Genomic DNA, 22,956 nt, shown 5'->3' with positions numbered 1-22,956 from the left:
ATAAAAAGGTCTGCTCCCCCGTCGCCAGAACACTCATTGACACACACCATCTCCTAGAGTTACAGGGAAGGCACCGTGGATGAGATTGGAACCCTTCCTCGCCCAGTGGATGAGCATGAAATGTCTAGAGTTCACCATACGTTCTCAGCCACAAAATCAATCTCTCTTCCATTAAAATGCACAGATATTCTCAAGCTTTAGGATGTTGGCACCCAAGTGGAATCAGACAAAGTCAGTGGTTGCCCGATTTTGAGCGGGGTATTGGGGGAAGAGCCAGGGTGGAGGGGTCTCGCCTCAAGTCTGACCAACTACTGAACTCAGCCGGCTGGAATACTTCTGCTGAGGAACACGCCCTCCTCAGTACCTCTCACCAACCCAGGAAAGGTGCTCGTTCTCGGCTTGGAGGCAGCTGCTGCTCCGAGATGCGCAGTTATTTACAGCCACCACTGACCTGGAAATATAACATTTGCTGAGGTAACATGCCCTCGTCTGGTAGTATGTGAGAGCGTATTTGCAGCATAGCAACCAGCAACACAGACTCATGCTCTGACAGCTTATTAGTATTCAAGATACAGCTTTCCACAAGCTGCTGGATGTCTGGTACAGCAGAGAGGAGAAGAGAGAGAGAGTAAAGAGAAACAGGGGCTGCTTCACAGCTGGTTGTGACAGAACAAAACAAAAATAGAAACGCTAGAGAGGGCTGGGGATGTAAAGACAGTGTCTTCGCTATTAGAGCTCTTTTGACACTCATCGGAGTTGCTGTCTGTGTGCCCAACAATGGCCAACTGACTCGGGCTCTGGTGTGAGAGGGAAACGGAACACAATCAGTCCAGGACCCTGCACTCAGCAATGGAGTGAAAGGGAAGTTTACCGCTGGATATCTTTGCTTCGCCCTGCATTCAACAGGAGACTGAGAAGTGGGAAGTGCATTCCTCCTCTCGCCCCCTCAGCCTCCTCATCCCAACTACCAACGGTGAGCATCTATCTCCGAGCAGGTGCGCACACCGGCCCTTGTAACATAACTGTACGTGTGGCAGTGCATGTATTTGCGAGGGCATAATTGCGTGCCTGCTTGCTGTATGTTTACGTACTTTGCTATAAAGGGATGGCTGTATCTATGTTTACATGCATCTATATATTTGCATCTATGTGCTCAACGTTGTCCAAGAATTGTGAAATATGAAATAAACGTAGTAGTTTTTGCATATATGTGGTAGTACGAGTTTTAAACTATTAAGAGGATTAGAGTCAGGTTGAATTTAGAAGCAGCAACAGAAATGTTACAGCTTGCAGAGGAAGGTAGTGACGTGGCTGAAAACAAACAAAAAGGGGCAGGGAGCTTATATAAAATAAAACTAAAGGTAAAGCTTTAAACACGAGGAATTCTGCAGATGCTGGAAATTCAAGCAACGCACATCAAAGTTGCTGGTGAACGCAGCAGGCCAGGCAGCATCTCTAGGAAGAGGTGCAGTCGACGTTTCAGGCCGGGACCCTTCGTCAGGACTAACTGAAGGAAGAGTTAGTAAGAGAAACGTCGACTACACCTCTTCCTAGAGATGCTGCCTGGCCTGCTGCGTTCACCAGCAACTTTGATGTGTGTTGCTTAAAGGTAAAGCTTCCTTATGGGAAGACCGAAGCAAATGAATTAGCAGCACAGTTCAAAAGGAACAGGCTTGATCCAATAGCTATTGCAGAGACTTAGCTGCAGAATAAGCAAGAGTGAGAAATTAGTGTTCCAGGGTATTTGACTTTAAACTGATGGACAAAGTAAAGGTGTCTGATGGGATAAAAAGAGCAGAGAAAGAAAACCTAGGAAATTCAAAATAAAACATGAGTTTAGCTGTCACGGAGAAACAATAAGTGATAGAAAATATTGGCAGTTTATAAGCCTCCACACTGAGACTGTCGTGTAGAAGAGAGCATAGAATACAAAAATAGAGGCAGGTGCCACAGTAAAATAATGCAGACTTTAATTTTTCACGCTGACCAAGAAAGCCAAATATGTAGTGATGAGAAGATACGGAGCAGTATAGTCAAGATAATTTCTGAAATCAATGTTCAAGGAATGGCCTTGGGTATAGATTATTTTAGATCTAGTATTTTGCCCAAATTAAACTGCAAATGTGTTAAATTATAGACACTGGCAAATATTTGAAGGAATAACTTATAATTCATAGTTAATATACATTCTCTCACAGGAAATAAACATGGATATTGATGGCTGGGAAGTGAAATTAAAGCTATGTTAAGGATATTGCTGGGACTTGTAGGGAAAGGTTGTTCAGTTTAGAACTTTATTCCCTAGGACGTACAGCAGCAGATTGAGGGGAGACTTGAAAGAGGTATACAAAATAATGAGCAGACTTTTTCCACTGAGGTTGGGTGAGACTGCAACAAGAGGCCATGGGTTAAGGGTGAAACATGAAATGTTTTAGGGGAACCTCATTCGGATGATGGTGAGAGTGTGGATTGACTGCCAGCATAACTTGTAGATACGGGGTCGATTTCAACATTTAAGAGAAATTTGGATAGGCACATGGATAGTAGGGGTATGGAGGGTGATGGTCCAGGTGCAGGTCAATGGGACGAAGCAGGTTAATGGTTTGGCATGGACTAGATGGACTGAAGGGCCTGTTTCTATGCTGAGGTGTCCTTTGCCTTTATGACTCTAATGATATCTGTTCTATACTTTCCTAATTTCTATTTACTCCTTTTTATTGCTGTTTGTGTGATTTTGATTGGGGTTGGACTGGCTCTTTGGCCTCTAGTCAACGAATGATGCAGCGCTAAATTGAACCAAACTGAACATCCCCAGACTGTTTCAACAACTCCATGGTTTGATGTTTTATATTCTGTGTTTTTCACTCATTTTTTTGCCACTTGTGCCATTTGTTCTTTATTTTTGCACATTGGGTGTTTGATGTTTCTCTTTGAACGGGTTCCATGGTGTTTTCTTTGTTTCATGGCTGTGGGAAGATGATTCTCAGGGTTGTAGACTGCATACATACTTTGACGATAAACGTACTTTGAATCTTTAAATGACGGAGATATTGAATGAAAGTGTAGTTCTCCTTTGGACCCTGGACAAAAATTGGTCCAGCAACTGAGCAGCACTATGAGAGTGTCCCACGGTTCTGTTAGTTAGGAATTTCCGTGGTGTCTATTTCCATTCCAATACTTGTGCAGCAGACACGACCCAGTCTGGTGGACAACGTCTCACCTTCCAGTGCACTACGAGCCACATCCACTCTCCACAGAAGGCCCAAAGCTGGAGCTCAGCATTCCTTAGATCTTCACCTCCCATACCACAGTAACCAGGTGGATACGAGGAGTTGGATGATACTTGTATGTTCTTTTTGAGTCAATGGTTGACCGTGGCTTGAAGTGTTTATTTTGTCAACAATGCATTAAACTGCAACTGCAGATCGGACAGTGATTTATGGGGGGACTCAATGCCTACTCGTAGGGAATGTTAACCCCAGCAACGGTGACGGAGTGGAGATATATCGACAAATCAGAATGATAGAGGACTTGGAGTTGATCATTAAAGTGCTAACGATCTCATGAATTTACTACACAGGTCCTTCTCCTTAGCAGAATGTGTGGAGGTAATGGTTATTCATGAAGAAATCTTGATGAGTTATAACATTACGTTATGTAAATTCAGTAAATAACCCACTATTAATGAAAGGAGTGAATAGATCAGATAACAATCTTGTTATACGTGCTCACTGTCTTGCATTTGCATAGCACATGTTGATCTTGTCATATCGTCTCACCTCTAAGTGATGTTCTGGTTTTACAGCATCTGCACAAATAGCCTCGAGTGATGACAATGCTCTTCACCAAGATGCAGCAGATTTGTCTCTGACAGCACAGCCAGGAAGGGGTTGTCAGGACAATTTTCTCCTCTCTCCCTTCTCTTCCTCTTCCATCCACTCGTCTTCCCCATAGCTCCATCTCCTCTCCCGTATTCTCTCCTTCACCTTCCTCCATCGGGGGTGCAGACCTGACAGACCTAACCACCCGAAGGCCCACAAGCCCCCTTCCCCACTCCGAGCCCACGGTGTCCCACAAGGTACTGCCAGAATGATCCTTCTTCACTCAGCTGCTGGTTAAAGAGAGGTCATCACTCTATCCACATCCTACACATAGGTCTGTCCAGTCAGATGTGGAACGTGTGTCATCCATCTGCAAGTAGTGTCTCTTCGACTTGAGCAATGGCTGGGGAAGAATGGGAACAGCAGACCATTCAGCCGTGGAGTATTGGCTGTTACTACCCCAATACCATGCCTACACATCAAGCAGTGAAGTTCCTTTATCTTTCCGAATATCAGGGTTCCAGGGTGGAAACTTCATTGAGATGGGGGTGCAGGCAGTCATAGGGAATCCAGTATTCAGGAAAATCCATGTGTCCTGCCTGCTGGTTGGCCCAAGGAGAAGGAGATAAAATCAGATCTATGTGTCTCTGTAACCACCTAAATACAAGGGTCCACTGCGACTGGGAATAGTGAAGAGTATTTGCAGTGTTTGATGGCCTCCAGTACTGACACCAGTGGGTAGCTGCAAGTGGGCTTCCAGAATGCAGAAGATCTCTGTGAAGACCTCCTTGGAGTGACCTTCCATACCACATGGCTCCTCTGCCTTGTTAGTAGGTGACGGTGCGAGTGGCTGGGGGGGGGGGGCGCGCATAGGAGGTGATCAGTATTTGAATTGAGAAAAGTTGAGGCAACGCACTGAATGCCCTTTTCAGACCCGAGCCCTCTCCACCCCCAACCCCACCCCTCAGACCAGAGCCCTCCCCCCCCACCCCTCAGACCAGAGCCTTCACCCCCACCCCTCAGAACAGAGTCCTCTCCCCCCCACCCCTCAGACCAGAGCCCTCTTCCCCCCACCCCTCAGACCAGAGCCCTCTCCTCCCTCACCCCTATCACTCAGACCGGAGCCCTCTCCCCGCCACCCCTCAGACCAGAGCCCTCTCCTCCCCACACCCCTCAGACAAGAGCCCACTCCCCCCACCCCCACCCCTCAGACCAGAGCCCTCTCCTCCCCCAACCCCCACCCCTCAGACCAGAGCCCTCACCCCCACACTCATCAGACCAGAGCCCTCTCCTCCCTCACCCCTACCACTCAGACCAGAGCCCTCTCCCCCCCCACCCCTCAGACCAGAACCCTCTCCTCCCCACACCCCTCAGACCAGAGGCCACTCCCCCCCACCCCCACACCTCAGACCAGAGCCCTCTCCTCCCCCAACACCCACCCCTCAGACCAGAGCCCTCACCCCCCCACCCATCAGACCAGAGTCCTCTCCCCCTACCCCTCAGACCAGAGCCCTCTACCACCCACCACTCAGACCAGAGCCCTCTCCCCCCACCCATCAGACCAGAGCCCTCTCCTCCCTCACCCCTACCACTCAGACCGGAGCCCTCTCCCCCTCCACCCCTCAGACCAGAGCCCTCTCCTCCCCCCACCCCTCAGACCAGAGCCCTCTAACCCCCCGCCCCCACCCCTCAGACCAGAGCCCTCTCCCCCCACCCCTCAGATCAGAGCCCTCTAACCCCCCGCCCCCACCCCTCAGACCAGAGCCTTCTCCCGCCCAGCCCTCAGACCAGAGCCCTCTCCTCCCCCACCCCTCAGACCAGAGCCGTCTCCCCCTACCCCACCCCTCAGACCAGAGCCCACTCTCCCCTCACCCCCACCTCTCATACCAGAGCCCTCTCCTCCCTCACCCCCACCCCTCAGACCAGGGCCCTCTCCTCCGCACCCCTCAGGCTAGAGCCCTATACCCCACCCCTCCGACCAGAGCCCTCTCCCCCCCACCCCTCTACGAGAGCCCACTCCCCTCCACGCCTCAGACCTGAGCCCTCTCCCCCCACCCCACCCCTCAGACCAGAGCCCTCTCCTCCCTCCACCCCTCAGACCAGAGCCCTCTCCCCCTCACCTCCACCCCTCAGACCAGAGCCCTCTCCTCCCCTACCCCTCAGACCAGAGGCCTCTCCTCTCCCCCCACCCCCACCCCTCAGACCAGAGCCCACTCCCCCCTCACCCCCACCCCTCATACCAGAGCCGTCTCCTCCCTCACCCCTACCCCTCAGACTGGAGCCCTCTCCTCCCCCACCCCTCAGACCAGAGCCCTCTCCCCCCACCCCCACCCCTCAGACCAGAGCCCTCTCCCCCACCCCTCAGACCAGCCCCCTCCTCCCACCCCCACCCCGCAGACCAGAGTCCTCTCCTCCCCCACCCCTCAGACCAGAGCCGTCTCCCCCTACCCCACCCCTCAGACCAGAGCCCACTCTCCCCTCACCCCCACCTCTTATACCAGAGCCCTCTCCTCCCTCACCCCCACCCCTCAGACCAGGGCCCTCTCCTCCGCACCCCTCAGGCTAGAGCCCTATACCCCACCCCTCCGACCAGAGCCCTCTCCCCCCCACCCCTCTACCAGAGCCCTCTCCCCTCCACCCCTCAGACCTGAGCCCTCTCCCCCCACCCCACCCCTCAGACCAGAGCCCTCTCCTCCCTCCACTCCTCAGACCAGAGCCCTCTCCCCCTCACCTCCACCCCTCAGACCAGAGCCCTCTCCTCCCCTACCCCTCAGACCAGAGGCCTCTCCTCCCCCCCCACCCCCACCCCTCAGACCAGAGCCCACTCCCCCCTCACCCCCACCCCTCATACCAGAGCCATCTCCTCCCTCACCCCTACCCTTCAGACTGGAGCCCTCTCCTCCCCCACCCCTCAGACCAGAGCCCTCTCCCCCCACCCCCACCCCTCAGACCAGAGCCCTCTCCCCCCCACCCCTCAGACCAGCCCCCTCCTCCCACCCCCACCCCGCAGACCAGAGTCCTCTCACCCCCAACCCTCAGACCAGAGCCCTCTCCCCCCCACCCCCACCCCTCAGACCAGAGCCCTCTCCCCCTCACCCCCACCCCTCTGACCAGAGCCTTCTCCTCCCCCACCCCTCAGACCAGAGCCCTCTCCCCCCCACCCCTCAGACCAGCCTTCTCCTCCCCCACCCCTCAGACCAGAGCCCTCTCCCCCCCCTCCCCCACCCCTCAGACCAGAGCCCTCTCACCCCCACCCCTCAGACCAGAGTCCTCTCCTCCCCCCACCCCTCAGACCAGAGCCCTCTAACCCCCCGCCCCCACCCCTCAGACCAGAGCCCTCTCCCCCGCCACCCCTCAGATCAGAGCCCTCTAACCCCCCGCCCCCACCCCTCAGACCAGAACCTTCTCCCGCCCAGCCCTCAGACCAGAGCCCTCTCCTCCCCCACCCCTCAGACCAGAGCCGTCTCCCCCTACCCCACCCCTCAGACCAGAGCCCACTCCCCCCTCACCCCCACCTCTCATACCAGAGCCCTCTCCTCCCTCACCCCCACCCCTCAGACCAGGGCCCTCTCCTCCGCACCCCTCAGGCTAGAGCCCTATACCCCACCCCTCCGACCAGAGCCCTCTCCCCCCCACCCCTCTACCAGAGCCCTCTCCCCTCCACCCCTCAGACCAGAGCCCACTCCCCCCTCACCCCCACCCCTCATACCAGAGCTGTCTCCTCCCTCACCCCTACCCCTCAGACTGGAGCCCTCTCCTCCCCCACCCCTCAGACCAGAGCCCTCTCCCCCCACCCCCACCCCTCAGACCAGAGCCCTCTCCCCCCACCCCTCAGACCAGCCCCCTCCTCCCACCCTCACCCCGCAGACCAGAGTTCTCTCACCCCAACCCTCAGACCAGAGCCCTCTCCCCCCCACCCCCACCCCTCAGACCAGAGCCCTCTCCCCCTCACCCCACCCCTCTGACCAGAGCCTTCTCCTCCCCCCACCCCTCAGACCAGAGCCCTCTCCCCCCCACCCCTCAGACCAGCCTTCTCCTCCCCCACCCCTCAGACCAGAGCCTCCTCCCCCCACCCCACCCCTCAGACCAGAGCCCTCTCCCCCCCACCCCCACCCCTCAGACCAGAGCCCTCTCACCCCCACCCCCACCCCTCAGACCAGAGCCCTCTCCTCCCCCACCCCTGACCAGAGCCCTCTCCCCCCACCGCTCAAACCAGAGCTCTCTCCACCCCACCCCTCAGACCAGAGCCCTCTCCACCCCAACCCTCAGACCAGAGCCTCCTACCCCCACCTCCACCCCTCAGACCAGAGCCCTCTCCTCCCCACCCCCACCCCTCAGACCAGAGCCCTCTCCTCCCCCTACCACCACTCCTCAGAGCATAGCCCTCTCCTCCCTCACCCTCACCTCTCAGACCAGTGCCCTCTCCCCTCCCCACCCCTACCCCTCAGTACCACACCTCTTTCCTCCCCCCGCCCCCCTCCTCCTCTCCTAAATCACCTCACAGGGATAGAGGACAGGCTGTCAAATCACTGTGTTTGGGTGGGATTAATGTTGGCATGAGTAAAGCCTTACTTTAAACCACAGCACCCACCCCACCCCCCAAGAATGGAAATCACCTGCACTCCCATCATTCAGTAGCCAATAACATTGCAAACCCCCAGTAATCCTTTGAAATAGCACAGTGTGTAATGGATAGGTGACCTGGTTGCTAAATGCCAGGATGTCCCTGTGTGCTTAGTAGATGACAGTAACTGGTTCCTGAGGTTCCTTGCTTTGATAGTACTGGTATTCAACTAGCACTGCTGAGTAAGGTGCCTCTAAATGCTCGTGCTGCAAGTGGCTGACTCCAACAAACTAGACCCACTTGGTCGTGCCATCTCATTTCCTTACTGTCTGATTCGTGCTAAGACTGCACACTTACAATTACAAAGTCGAAAACAAATTGTAACTCTTAAAAAAAAAAATTCCTACATCCACTCTTGGTCCGCCAAGAGAATCACATACGTAGGGCCTTGGTCAGACTGATGCTCGGAGGTGGTCTCATCATATTAGATGGATATATTTTCCTCTGAGGTAGCAAAGGATGCTTCAGTTACCACATTGTTGCTGTGATGGGAGATGAGGTCTGCCTTTTCTAAAGTTTGGAAGAATAACGTTTGGAACTGAGATGGGAAGAAAATCATTTTCCCAGGAAATGTTTTGAGTCTTTGGAATTCTCTGCCCCAAAGGTCTGTGGGCATCCAGGTTCAAAACAGAAGGCGATTGATATTTAGATAAGAAAAGAACCAAGAATTATGAAGATACGATGAGAAGATCTAGTGAAGGTGGAACTTTATCTATGACAATGACCTATGAACTGACAGGCTTGAAGGCTAAATGCCCATCTGCCGCTCTGTACCCACTTTTGTTCCTATGATCAGGTTATGTTGCCTCTGTGTCTGTGTGTCTCTTATTCTTTCAGATGTATGTGACTGTGTAATATGTGCCAATATTTCGGCGTGTATTTGCATTTGTTCATTTATTTACATGTCTCTGGGCCTCTCTTAGGGTGTTATGAGTCTATTTCTGTATAAGACTCTCCACCCACAGCTTGTTTGTGTTCCTGCGTAATACAGTATGTGTTTCAGTTTCTATTTACATTCATGTCTGTGTCCCATTTATAACTGTTCCTCTTTATCTAATTGTGTCTGTGTGTTTCTCTGTCAAATTTATATCTGTCCCTCTATATCTACTATGTCTGTGCATGTTTCTCTGTCAATCTTTAAGTCTACATATCTTTGATCCTGTGTGTGTGTGTGTGTGTGTGTGTGTGTGTGTGTGTGTGTCTGTGTGTCTGTGTGTGTGACAGAGAGATTGAGTGAGTGTGTGAGTGTGTGAGTGTCTCTCTGTGACTATGTACATCTACATTACTTTTTTGTCTGCAGGTGAATATACAGTATATGACTTTTTGTGCTCATATTACACTTACTGTCTCTCAGTCAATGTCTGCTCAGGTCTCTCCAAGGTTTATGTAATCATGTATCTCTCTTTGACCCTCTTCATGCCTCTGATTCTGCTCCATATGCTTCAAACCCTGTCCCAACATTTTTTTTGGTAAAACTTCTGTTTTTTTATAATTTATCCATAAAGGCAATTCTTTCTGTGTTAGACCTGACTGCATGGACCCTTATTTTGATCAGAGACTGATCTGGTTTTCAGTGACTGACTCTCAGACAAATATTTCAGAGTGTTCTGTGACGGTGATGAGTGGAGTTGTTTCAGATGACTGCAACAGCAATAGGTGATTGACATCTGTGGTTGATTGACAGCAGTCACTTGTGATGGGAATTTCTGACAGAGGTATACAACAATAATCATCTTCTTTTTCATGTGCCTTGCGTGTTACATGCTAGGGAGACCATGGCTTTCCATATCGAATGATCCCACGCAGCGTCAGTGATATCTGGCACACTTAGATCTGTTAGTTCTTTCTCAGTGTCCATATATTTTCTTCTTTGCCTTCCTGTTCCGCGTTTCCCGGCGTACGGCCTTGTAATGTAAGGCATTCTATTTCTCCCTTTCTGATGACATGGCCCAGGAATTTAAGTTTCCTCTCATTTAATGTTCTCATTAAAGATCTTTTTGTACGAGCACGTTGGAGTACTGTCTCATTAGTTACCCTAACTCTATATGATATTTTCAGCATTCTTCTAAGAAACCACATTTCTGTTGCTTCTAAGTTTCTTTGGAGTTCTGGTGTTATAGTCCATGTTTCGGAAGCATACAGCAAGATTGACCAGACGTAACATTTTAGTAGCCTAAGCCTTGTTGTTATAGAAATGAGTCTGTTGATAAAAATGGGTTTCATTTTTTGGAATGAAATGGCAATTCTACAACAATAATATAATCAAAATATACCATATACCATAATCTGTGAGCACAACATGTGAAAACAGCCTGGCAATAGTATGCTGCCAACATACAGTAATCTGTGACTATAATATGATAACTATACACTCATTTCAGTGGCCACTTTATTGGGTATCTTCTGTATCTAATAAAGGATCTGCCTTCTTGCAGGTTCAACCAGTCTGGCCATTGTCCTCTGAGCTCTTTCATTAAGAAGGCACTTTCACCCACAGAACTGCTGCTGCTGACTGGATTTTTTTTTTGTTCCTCACTCCATTCTCTGTAAACTTTGGAGATTGTTGTGCGTGAAAATCACAGGAGATCAGCAGTTTGTGTGATACTCAAACTACCCCATCTGGCACCAACATGGTCAGAGTCACTTAGAATCAAATTGCTTCCATAACATGGTGCTGAGTCTGAACAACCTCTGAACCTCTTGACCATGTCTGCATGCTTTTATGCATTAAGTTGCTGCCACATGATAGTTGCATGAATGGACAGATGTACCTAATAATGTGGCCACTGAGTATATCCTGTCATCTGTTTGCAGTTTCCTGTGTTGGAAATATATTGTAGATTGCTGCAACATTATCAGACAGAAATATACAAGAAGGTATGCACCACAATCTGTGACAATATTGTGTCAGAGTGAAACTCAAGCATCAGTGATGATTGTGCGTGAGGGTGGCAGGCAGCAGACGTAGGAATAATCCGTGGTGGTAATCTATGACAATAATATAGTGATCAGAGGATCTTACTGCAGTGACATTAATATATGACAGCTGTCCATGAATATAATATGCAGCCTGAAAAATTTTACAGCAATCTGTGAAGTAATAAGTAATAATAACAGATCGCTATAAAATACCCTCATCTTCCTATTTAGCAAATGGCTTCCTTCGGGAGACTGGTAGAAAAGATTGAGTCAGTGTTTAGCACTTACTCGTTCCAGTTTGACAGGGAACGAGCATACACTGTATAATCTAGTTAATTGCAAAATTATAAGATTTAAGTCTTTGGTTAAAGTTAGGAGTGTGTAGTTCCTGTTTTTTTTCGTTAAATCTTTAAATAAGTAAATAATAAATAATCCTCTGAGAGTCTGATCAATCTTTCAAAGGGAAATCCTTTAGGAGATTATAAAATGATGCCCTGGATTAAATTAAGTAATCTGTGGTGATAATATTATCCATATATTGATCCAAGGATGCGCGATTAAGTTAAGAACATTACAGTCATAGACTCAGAGGTTCATTTAATGCAGAAACAGGCACTTCGGCCCACCAAATCGATGCTAAGCATCCTTCACAAACTTGCACTAATCTGACCCTTATCCCATTTATTCTTCTCACCTTCCTGTCAATCACCCCCTCTATATTACCACTATACCAAAGTCGCTTAGAATCACCATTCCCCTCCATTCTGATGTTTGATCTGAAGAACAATTGAACCTCTTGACCACGTCTGCATGCACTTATGCATTGAGTTGCTGCCACGTGACTGACTGATGAGATAGTTGCATCAATGAGCAGATGTACACAATAAAGTGGTTGCTGTGCGAATCCTATAATCTGCCATTCACCTCTAATCAAGAGCATTTACGGTGGCCAATTAGCTCACCCAACCTGTACATTTCTGAGTCTATCTAATCAAGTAAAAACAATTATGTTAAGGAAGTGTTGACCTGAGAGAGAGATGTCAGATTATTAGTTTGTTTTCTAACTGATAAAAGTCACAAGAGGGCTTGATGAATGGACCTCTTATGCCACATGGGAAGCCTAGAGAGCTCCTTATCTCAGGTTGTCAGCCGGAGGATGCGTGCATGGGAGACAGGTAGGGCCGCCAATGAGTCTGAGTGTCTGTAGGAAACTCAGCCAGAATGAAAACACAGAGTCTGTGGTCCATCAGTAAAAATAAAGGTTCAAATGCGGGAGCAGAGTCCATGGAATTGGAAGGAGATTAAGTAGCAGGACCTCCATTTTAGCAACTTCCGGGCCACCGCCAGTGCTACATTCAAGTACAGAAATATGTGAGGTACAGAGAAAATTTACAAGGACGTTGCTGGGTCTGTAAGACCTGAGTTATAAGGAGAGATTAAATAGGTTACAACTGTATTCTTTAGAATGTAGACTTTTTTTTACCATTTAAATAATAATCTGCTCTTTCATTCTTCCTTCCAAAGTGGATGACCTTGCATTTATCAACATTGTCTTCCATCTGCCTGACCCTTGCCCACTCACTTAACCTATCTATATCTCTCTGCAGACTCTCCATATCTTCTGCAGAATTTGCTTTTCCTTCAATTTAGTATCATCAGCAAACTTAGATACATTACACTTGGTCCCCACTTCCAGATCGTTAATATGTGAACAGTTGCGGGCCCAGCACCGACCCCTGTGGCACACCACTCACCACTGATGGCCAACCAGAGTAGCATCCATGTATCCCAACTCCCTGCTTTCTATCAGTTAACCAATCCTCTATCCATGATAAAACATCACTGCCAACTCTATGCACCCTTGTCTTATGGATAAGTCTTTTATATGGCACCTTATCAAACGCCTTCTGGAAATCCAAGGAAATACTGTCCATCTGTTCCCCCTCTATCCACTGTGCTCATTATATCCTCAAAGAACTCCAGTAAGTTTGTCAAACAGGACCTGCCTTTGCTGAAACCATGCTGCATCTGCCTGATGGATCCATTTCTTTCCAGGTGCCTCGTTATTTCTTCTTAAATGATAGCTTCAAGCATTTTCCCAGCTACAGATGTTAAACTAACTAGCCTATCATTACCTGCCTTTTGCCTACATCCTTTTTTGAACAGTAGTGTGACATTCACAGTCTTCCAATCTGCCAGAACCTGCCAGAGTCCAGAGAATTTTGGTTAATCATCACCAAAGCCTCCACTATAACTTCTGCCATTTCTTACAGAACCCTGGGATGCAAGCCATCAGGACCAGGGGACTTACCTATCTTCAGGCCTACAAGTTTGCTCAGCACTACCTCTTTAGTGACAGCTATTATATTGAGGTCTTCACCTCCCATTGCATCCATAACATCTCTCTTTGGCATGTTAGATGTGTTCTCTACCGTGAAGACCGACACAAAATAGTCATTCAAAGCCTGGGCTATTTCCTCATTACCCAATATCAATTTCCCCTTTTCGTCCTTTGAAGGACCTACGTTCACTTTACCCACCCTTTTCCACTTCATATAATTATAAAAACTTCTACTATCATTTTCATATTTTGTGCTAGTTTAGTTTCATAATCTAGCTCCCCTTTCTTTATGGCTCACTTCGTGGTACTTTGTTGCTTTGTAAAGTTTTCCCAATCTTCCAGTTTTCCACTACTCTTGGCAACTTCGTACATACAAGCTGTTAGTTTGATGCCTTCTTTTATTTCCTTAGTTATCCAAGACTGGCTCTCTCCACCCTTACTGTCCTTGCTTTTAACTGGAATATACTTCTGTCGAGCACTGTGAAAAATCTCTTTGAAAGTCTTCCACTGTTCCTCAACTGTCCCACCATATAGGCTGTGTTTCCAGTCTACACGAGCCAAATCCTCCCTCATCCCAACGTAGTCTCCATTATTTAAGCATAATACACTGGTTTTAGATTGAACTATTGCACCCTCCATTTGTATCAGCAATTCAATCATACTGTGGTCACTCTTTCCAAGAGGATCCATAGCTACAAGATCACTAATTTTACCTGTCTCATTGAACAGGACCAGATCTAAGACAGCACATTCCCTTGTAGCTTCAATAGCATACTGTTCAAGAAAGCCATCACAGATGCATCTATGAAGTCCTCCTCAAGACTGCATCGACCAACTTGATTCACCCAATCTATGTGCAAGTTAAAGTCCCCTATGATAACTACTTCTCCATTCTTACATAGAACATAGAATAGTACAGCACAGTACAGGCCCTTCGGCCCACAATGTTGTGCCGACCCTCAAACCCTGCCTCCCATATAAGCACCCACCTTAAATTCCTCCATATACCTGTCTCGTAGTCTCTTAAACTTCACTAGTGTATCTGCTTCCACCACTGACTCAGGCAGTGCATTCCACGCACCAACCACTCTCTGAGTAAAAAACCTTCCTCTAATATCCCCCTTGAACTTCCCACCCCTTACCTGAAAGCCATGTCCTCTTGTATTGAGCAGTGGTGCCCTGGGGAAGAGGCACTGGCTATCCACTCTATCTATTCCTCTTATTATCTTGTACACCTCTATCATGTCTCCTCTTATCCTCCTTCTCTCCAAAGAGTAAAGCCCTAGCTCCCTTAATCTCTGATCATAATGCATACTTTCTAAACCAGGCAGCATCCTGGTAAATCTCCTCTGTATCCTTTCCAATACTTCCACATCCTTCCTATACTGAGGTGACCGAACTGGACACAGTACTCCAAGTGTGGCCTAACCAGAGTTTTATAGAGCTGCATCATTACATCGCGACTCTTAAACTCTATCCCTCGACTTATGAAAGCTAACACCCCATAAGCTTTCTTAACTACCCTATCCACCTGTGAGGCAACTTTCAGGGATCTGTAGACATGTACCCCGAGGTCCATCTGCTCCTCCACACTACCAAGTATCCTGCCATTTACTTTGTACTCTGCCTTGGAGTTTGTCCTTCCAAAGTGTAGCACCTCACACTTCTCCGGGTTGAACTCCATCTGCCACTTCTCAGCCCACTTCTGCATCCTATCAATGTCTCTCTGCAATCTTTGACAATCCTCTACACTATCTACAACATCACCAACCTTTGTGTCGTCTGCAAACTTGCCAACCCACTCTTCTACCCCCACATCCAGGTCATTAATAAAAATCACGAAAAGTAGAGGTCCCAGAACAGATCCTTGTGGGACACCACTAGTCACAATCCTCCAGTCTGAATGTACTCCCTCCACCACCACCCTCTGCCTTCTGCAGGCAAGCCAATTCTGAATCCACCTGGCCAAACTTCCCTGGAATCCATGCCTTCTAACTTTCTGAATAAGCCTACCGTGTGGAACCTTGTCAAATGCTTTACTAAAATCCATATAGATCACATCCACTGCACTACCCTCATCTATATGCCTGGTCACCTCCTCAAAGAACTCTATCAGGCTTGTTAGACACGATCTGCCCTTCACAAAGCCATGCTGACTGTCCCTGATCAGACCATGATTCTCTAAACGCCCATAGATCCTATCTCTAAGAATCTTTTCCAACAGCTTTCCCATCACAGACGTAAGGCTCACTGGTCTATAATTACCCGGACTATCCCTACTACCTTTTTTGAACAAAGGGACAACATTCGCCTCCCTCCAATCCTCCGTAACCATTCCCGTGGACAACGAGGACATAAAGATCCTAACCGGAGGCTCAGCAATCTCTTCTTTCGCCTCGTGGAGCAGCCTGGGGAATATTCCATCGGGCCCCGGGGACTTATCTGTCCTAATATATTTTAACAACTCCAACACCTCCTCTCCCTCAATATCAACATGCTCCAGAACATCAACCTCACTCATATTGTCCTCACCATCATCAAGTTCCCTCTCATTGGTGAATACCGAAGAGAAGTATTCATTGAGGACCTCGCTCACTTCCACAGCCTCCAGGCACATCTTCCCACCTTTATCTCTAATTGGTCCTACCTTCACTCCTGTCATCCTTTTTTTCTTCACATAATTGAAGAATGCCTTGGGGTTTTCCTTTACCCTACTCACCAAGGCCTTCTCATGCCCCCTTCTTGCTCTTCTCAGCCCCTTCTTAAGCTCCTTTCTTGCTTCCCTATATTCCTCAATAGACCCATCTGATCCTTGCTTCCTAAACCTCACGTATGCTGCCTTCTTCCATTTGACTAGATTTTCCACCTCACTTGTCACCCATGGTTCCTTCACCCTACCATTCTTTATCTTCCTCACCGGGACAAATTTATCCCTAACACCCCGCAAGAGATCTCTAAACATCGACCACATGTCCATAGTACATTTCCCTGCAAAAACATCATCCCAATTCACACCCGCAAGTTCTAGCCTTATAGCCTCATAATTTGCCTTTCCCCAATTAAAAATTTTCCTGTTCTCTCTGATTCTACCTTTTCCATGATAATGCTAAAGGCCAGGGAGCGGTGGTCACTGTCCCCCAGATGCTCACCCACTGAGAGATCTGTGACCTGACCCAGTTCATTACCAAGTACTAGATCTAGTATGGCATTCCCCCCAGTCGGCCTGTCCACATACTGTGACAGGAATCCGTCCTGGACACACTTAACAAACTCTGCCCCATCTAAACCCTTGGAACTAATCAGGTGCCAATCAATATTAGGGAAGTTAAAGTCACCCATGATAACAACCCTGTTATTTTTGCACCTTTCCAAAATCTGCCTCCCAATCTGCTCCTCTGTATCTCTGCTACTACCAGGGGGCCTATAGAATACCCCCAATAAAGTAACTGTTTCCTTCCTGTTCCTGACTTCCACCCATATTGACTCAAAGGAGGATCCTGCTACATTACCCAGCCTTTCTGTAGCTGTAATAGTATCCCTGACCAGTAATGCCACCCCTCCTCCCCTTTTTCCACCCTCTCTATCCATTTTAAAGCACTGAAATCCAGGAATATTGAGAATCCATTCCTGCCCTGGTGCCAGCCAAGTCTCTGTAATGGCCACTACATCATAATTCCATGTATGTATCCAAGCTCTCAGTTCATCACCTTTGTTCCTGATGCTTCTTGCATTGAGGTACACACATTTCAGCCCTTCTACCTTACTGTCTTTACACCGTTTCCTCAAAGCCTCTCTATATGTTAGATCTGGCTTTACTCCATACACTTTTTTCACTGCTCTATCGCTCTGGGTCCCATCCCCCTTGCAAATTAGTTTAAACCCTCCCGAACCATGCTAGCAAACCTACCTGCAAGGATATTTCTCCCCCTCGAGTTTAGGTGCAACCCATTCAATCTGTACAGGTCCCACCTTCCCCAGAAGAGATCCCAATGATCTAAAAATCTAAAACTCTGCTCCCTGCAACAACTCCTCAGTCACGCATTCAACTGCCATCTCCTCCAATTCTTACCATCGCTGTCACGTAGCACTGGCAGCAATCCTGAGAACGCCACCCTTGAGCTCCTGTTCTTCAGCCTTCTGCCTAGTTCCCGAAACTCACACTTCAGGACCTCATCCCTCTTCCTGCCTATGTCGTTGGTCCCAACATGTATCACGACTTCTGGTTGCTTTCCCTCTCATACCAGGATGTCGTGCACCCGGTCAGAGACATCTCGGACCCTACATGCCTCAGATATTTCTCCGTTTATTGCCTGCACCACTGTATTGCCATGTTATTATCCGGTGGCCGATAGACAAATCCCACCAGTGATTTTTTCCCTTTACTGTTCCTAATCTCTACCCAGATCGATTCAACATTTGGCTCCTTATACCTTATATCATCTCTGACTATCGCCCTGATCTCATTTTTAATTAAGAGCGCTACCCCACCTCCCTTACCTTCCTGCCTATCCTTCCATATTAACTGATATCCTTTGATATTTAATTCCCAATCCTCTTCATCCTACAACCACATCTCTGTAATGACCACCAAATCATTCCACTTTGTACTGATCCGAGCCATAAATTCACTGACCTTGTTTTGAACACTACTGGCACCCAAACAAAATTCCCTTACATTCATTGTGCTTTAAAATCTTGTAATATTTTACCCTTTTGCACTGGACTTTTCTTCATTCCACTCTTACTTTTCCCTTTTTTGTCTTTTGCGTTTTCTCTATCTTTATCCACAATTTTCTCTTGTACTTTATCCATACTTCTCCAATCCGTTGAACCCTACGATTTAGTTTAAAGCCCTATCCACAGCCTTAGTTATGCGATTCGCTGGGATCCAGGTCCCATCACGGTTCATGTGGAGCCCATCCTATTGGTACAGCTCCCTCCTTCCCCAATACTCGTGCCAATTTCCCACAAATTCAAACCCACTTCTCCCAATCCTTGAGCCAAGCATTTAACTATCTAATCTTCTTGATCCTATGCCAATTTGCACGTGGCTCAGGTAGTAATCCAGAGATTACCACCTTTTTGGTTCTGCTTTTTTATGGCAGTGACATATTTACTGCCACTTTTGAGGGGGGAGAGGTAAAGCTGGATGTGGAAGGCAGAGTCCAGGAACTGAGTTTGGGAGAAAGGAAGTTTGACACAAACATTAGCTGGGCTTGATGGTTGATAGTTTAATACAGGGAGAGTGGGAATGAAACAAAGTCACAGAAAGAGATGGAAGGGTCACACGGAGGCCCGAGTGAATTGTGCCTAAAAGATGGATAACTTCCAGGTTTTAGATAAGGCATGGATCAACTGGATAGTCAGAGGTATTTTCCCAGAGCAGAAATGGATAATACCAGGAGCCATCATTTTAAGGTGATTGGAAAAAATTTTCGAGAGGGATGCCAGAGAGTGGTGGTACACTGAATGCCCTGTCAGGGGTGGTGGTATTTATTTTATTCATTTACGGGGTGTGGGCATTGCTAGATAAGCCAGCATTTATTGCCCATGCAACACAAATCAAGGTTGCTGGTGAACGCAGCAGGCCAGGCAGCATCTCTAGGAAGAGGTACAGTCGACGTTTCAGGCCGAGACCCTTCGTCAGGACTAACTGAAGGAAGAGTTAGTAAGAGATTTGACAGTGGGAGGGGGAGGGATGGAGCCAAGAGCTGGACAGCTGATTGGCAAAGGGGATATGAGAGGATCATGGGACAGGAGGCCTAGGGAGAAAGAAAAGGGGGAGGGGGGGAAAAACCCAGAGGATGGGCAAGGGGTATAGTGAGAGGGACAGAGGGAGAAAAAGGAGAGAGAGAAAAAGAATGTGTGTATATAAATAAATAACAGATGGGGTATGAGGGGGAGGTGGGGCATCAGCGGAAGTTAGAGAAGTCAATGTTCATGCCATCAGGTTGGAGGCTACCCAGACAGAATATAAGGTGTTGTTCCCCCAACCTGAGTGTGGCTTCATCTTTACAGTAGAGGAGGCCGTGGATAGACATATCAGAATGGGAATGGGATATGGAATTAAAATGTGTGGCCATTGGGAGATCCTGCTTTCTCTGGTGGACAGAACGTAGGTGTTCAGCAAAACAATCTCCCAGTCTGCATCGGGTCTCGCCAATATATAGAAGGCCACATTGGGAGCACCAGACACAGTATATCATCCCAGCCGACTCACAGGTGAAGTGTCGCCTCACCTGGAAGGACTGTCTGGGGCCCTGAATGGTGGTGAGGGAGGAAGTGTAAGGGCATGTGTAGCACTTGTTCTGCTTACATGGATAAGTGCCAGGAGGGAGATCAGTGGGGAGGGATGAGGGGGACGAATGGACAAGGGAGTTGCGTAGGGAGCGATCCCTGTGGAAAGCCGGGGGGGGGGAGGGAAAGATGTGCTTAGTGGTGGGATCCCGTTGGAGGTGGCGGAAGTTACGGAGAGTAATATGTTGGACACGGAGGCTGGTGGGGTGGTAGGTGAGGACCAGGGGAACCCTATTTCTAGTGGGGTGGCGGGAGGGTGGAGTGAGAGCAGATGTGCGTGAAATGGGGGAGATGCATTTGAGAGCAGAGTTGATGGTGGAGGAAGGGAAGCCCCTTTCTTTAAAAAAGAAGGACATCTCCCTCATCCTAGAATGAAAAGCCTCATCCTGAGAGCAGATGCGGTGGAGACGGAGGAATTGCGAGAAGGGGATGGCGTTTTTGCAAGAGACCGGGTGAGAAGAGGAATAGTCCAGATAGCTGTGAGAGTCAGTAGGCTTATAGTAGACATCAGTAGATAAGCTGTCTCCAGAGATAGAGACAGAAAGATCTAGAAAGGGGAGGGAGGTGTCGGAAATGGACCAGGTAAACTTGAGGGCAGGGCGAAAGTTGGAGGCAAAGTTAATGAAGTCAATGAGCTCAGCATGCGTGCAGGAAGCAGCGCCAATGCAGTCGTCGATGTAGCGAAGGAAAAGTAGGGGACAGATACCAGAATAGGTTTGGAACATAGAATGTTCCACAAAACCAACAAAAAGGCAGGCATAGCTTGGACCCATATGGGTGCCCATAGCTACACCTTTAGTTTGGAGGAAGTGGGAGGAGCCAAAGGAGAAATTATTAAGAGTAAGGACTAATTCCGCTAGACGGAGCAGAGTGGTGGTAGAGGGGAACTGATTAGGTCTGGAATCCAAAAAGAAGCGGAGAGCTTTGAGACCTTCCTGATGGGGGATGGAAGTATATAGGGATTGGACATCCATGGTGAAAATAAAGTGGTGGGGGCCAGGGAACTTAAAATCATCGAAAAGTTTAAGAGCGTGTCACGAACATAGGTAGGAAGTGTTTGAACAAGGGATATTACCCATCCCTAGTTGCCTTTGAGAAGGTAGTGATAAGCTACCTTCTTGAACAGCTGCAGTCCCTGAGGTGTAGGTATACCCACAGTGCGGTTAGGGAGGGAATTCCATGATTTTGACCCAGAGTCAATGAAGGAACAGCAATATATTTCCAAGTCAGGAGGGTGAGTGACCTGGAGGGGGATCTTCCAAGTGGTGGTGTTCCCAGGTATCTGCTGTTCTCGTCCTTCTAGATGGTAGTGGTTGTGGGTCTGGAAGGTGCTGAGATAGGAAATTTGGTGTGTTGCTGCAGTGTATCTTGTAGATAGTACACACTGCTGCAACCGTTCATCGATGGTGGAGGGTTTGGATGCTTGTGGAAGGGGTACCAATCAAGTGGGACGGTATCAAGCTTCTTGAGTGTTGATGGGGTTGCACTCATCCAGGTGAGTGGCGAGTATTCCATTACACTCCTGCTCTGAGCCTTGTAGATGGTGGACAGGCTTTGGGGAGTCAGGAGGTGGGTTACACTCCACAGGATTCCTAACCTTTGACCTGCTCTGGTAGCCACGGTGTTTATATGACTGGACCAGTTCAGTTTCCTGTCAATGGTAACCCTCAGGATGTTGATGGTAGGGGATTCAGTGATTGTGATGCCACTGAATGTCAAGGGATGATGGTTAGAGCCTCGTATATAGAGGCACATATACTGAATAGAGCCTTAGATTGGCACATGGATGTAAGAAAATGGAGGAAGGAAGGGTTAGATTGATTTTATAGGTTAAGAAGTAGGCACAATATTGTCGGCCGAATGGCCTGTACTGTGCTGAAATGTGCTACATTCTATGAGACCGTGAGGCCGCATCTTGCAGGTGTAAGAGGAAAGGAGTGCAACACTATTTGATAAAGGAGGAACCCAGTTATGACAAGGAGGGGAAGAGTCAACAAATGGGGGCAGGAACCAAATTGTCGGAGGAACTCAGTGGTTCGAGGTGCTTCTGTGGGGGGGGGGGGGCCGGCGGTAGCAGAACTATTGACTCTTTGGGTGAAAACCCTGCATCGGGACTGAGAGTGGAAAGTGAGGTACCCCGTGGAGAGAGGAGGGGGTGGGTGAGACCAGAGGTGATTGACATGGGCCAGAGGATGATGGGCAGGTGGGGGAGGTGGAAGATAGAGGCTGGTAGAGGGACAAGGAACAAGCACCTAGGTAGAGGCAGGCAGGAGGGGAGGGAGGGTGAAGATGGAGACAGAGGCTGCAAGGAGATAAATGGGGCACAAGGAATACCAGTGCTGGGATCTGAGAAGTATGGAAGCTAATAACGGGAACAGCCTAGGGAGATGGAACCAGGCAGGAGTGAGGATCTGGTGGGTTACATGTGTAAATGGTAGGTGTCAGCAGTAGTAACAACTGGGGTAGATGGGCTGGATTGAGGAACAAGAATCACTGGGTGTGTGCTGTTAGCCCCAGTCACAGAGAGACAAGAGAGCAAGTATGTAGCAGACTTTCTGAGAAGTGCTTAAATAGTGTGGGCTCCAAACACCCTCTCACCAACAGGGACAATAGCATGGTACATAATTTAGAAGGCACACATTTCTTAAACTGCATTCAAGAAAATGTTGCTAATCTCAAGGTAGCAAACAAATTTGGAGAGATGGTTATTAATTTAAGGAATTAATCTGAGCAAGAGAAGGGGTTTTATTATGAAAGAATTTTGGATGTGGCAACAATTCAGTTAGATTTAGCAAGGAAATGTAAAGGAGCAACAATCAGGAAGTTGTAAATGGGGGTATTAAGTATAACCAGGTGACAGTGAACGTCAACTGGAAACAACTGCCTTGAGGTAGTTAGATATCACATCAGCGAAGGATGAGGTAAAAAATTCTAAGCACAGCAGGTATAGCAGC

The 22,956-nt window shown here is 48.3% G+C and overlaps 1 protein-coding gene across 2 annotated transcripts in view; it reads left to right on the top strand.

The window, feature by feature from the left end:
- Positions 1–564: 564 nt before the first annotated feature.
- The window catches only part of rims3 (regulating synaptic membrane exocytosis 3), a 320,769-nt gene continuing 298,377 nt past the window's right edge, over positions 565–22,956 (top strand). Inside the window, exon 1 of one of the 2 annotated variants that reach the window (XM_063033771.1) lies at positions 565–973. The gene's annotated coding sequence lies outside the window, so the exon portion shown is untranslated. Of the gene's footprint in view, positions 996–22,956 lie in introns of both variants that reach the window. The other variant, XM_063033774.1, reaches the window with a different exon arrangement.

Source organism: Mobula hypostoma, chromosome 26 (assembly GCF_963921235.1).
Source record: "Mobula hypostoma chromosome 26, sMobHyp1.1, whole genome shotgun sequence".
In the NCBI taxonomy this organism is placed as follows: Eukaryota; Metazoa; Chordata; class Chondrichthyes; order Myliobatiformes; family Myliobatidae; genus Mobula; species Mobula hypostoma.
Note: the sequence above shows the minus strand (reverse complement) of the source record. Positions and strands in the feature narration are given on the sequence as shown.